This window comes from Galeopterus variegatus, unplaced genomic scaffold (assembly GCF_000696425.1).
Source record: "Galeopterus variegatus unplaced genomic scaffold, G_variegatus-3.0.2 Scaffold5482, whole genome shotgun sequence".
NCBI lineage: Eukaryota > Metazoa > Chordata > Mammalia > Dermoptera > Cynocephalidae > Galeopterus > Galeopterus variegatus.
The window spans coordinates 72141-73131 of NW_007731593.1; positions in this window are offsets into that span (position 1 = coordinate 72141).

Here is a 991-nt window from a genome sequence, read left to right on the forward strand (position 1 = left end):
ACACACACACACACACACACACACACACTTCTTAAGTGATTCACACTATCTTCTGGTTCTAACATTAAAGTTAGAGAAGTTACAGCCATAACAATTGGTGACTTTCCTTTTTACTGTCACCCAATCATAAAACCATGGGACTCTATATCCATCCTGTGATCTCAAGAGTATAATTTCCCTGAGTTGGAAGGAAAAAGACTTGGACCTTGAAGAGGGCCCTTAGCTGGGGCTGTGACCCACTGAGCCATTTGGTGCATTCGGGACCATCCATCTCATGAGTGTGAACAAATATGGGATGAGGAATGCAGGTATTCCTTTTCCCTGAATTCTGGTTCACCTATTTGGATTTGGAAAAGAGTTTGGAGAGGGTAAAGCATTTGCAAATGTGTGATCATTGAGTTTGCCTATGGTTTGCTTCATCTGGGCCAGGTCCAGCCGACTTGATGAATCAGTGGTAGCACTCTGGGCAGCCGACAAGAGCTCTAGAAATGCAGCAGGCACCACAGAAGGGTGGCCACTCTCCTCCTGCCAGCAGGCTGCACTCATCACTCACTGGTTATGCTGCTACTTAAAGAAACAAATGCTAACCAACCCTCCCTCCCTAGGAAGATCCACCAGAATTGTTTTCTCCGTCTCTCCACTAGGAAGCCAGGTCATGCACAGCATTAAGCATCTAATCTGGGAGCTATTGGCGACGGCAAACTAATCCCTTCAACATACCTTAAAGGAGCAAGAAGGCTTTAGAATCACAGATACTCTTTATTATGAATCTGCAGCAATGTAGGAGCCTGACATGCTTTCTGAATTCTCAAAGAAAGTTGTTGATAGCCAGCGATGTTTTCATGGTGTATATTGTTATGTTATTCTGTTTCTTTGATGATTGGCAAACAGTTAATCAGGAGAGGTAGTTGATGTCCTGCAAAGGTCACGGAATGGGAAATGTGGAGATGTGGGTTCTAATCCCCAAGACTGCAGGGGTTTCTACTTCAAC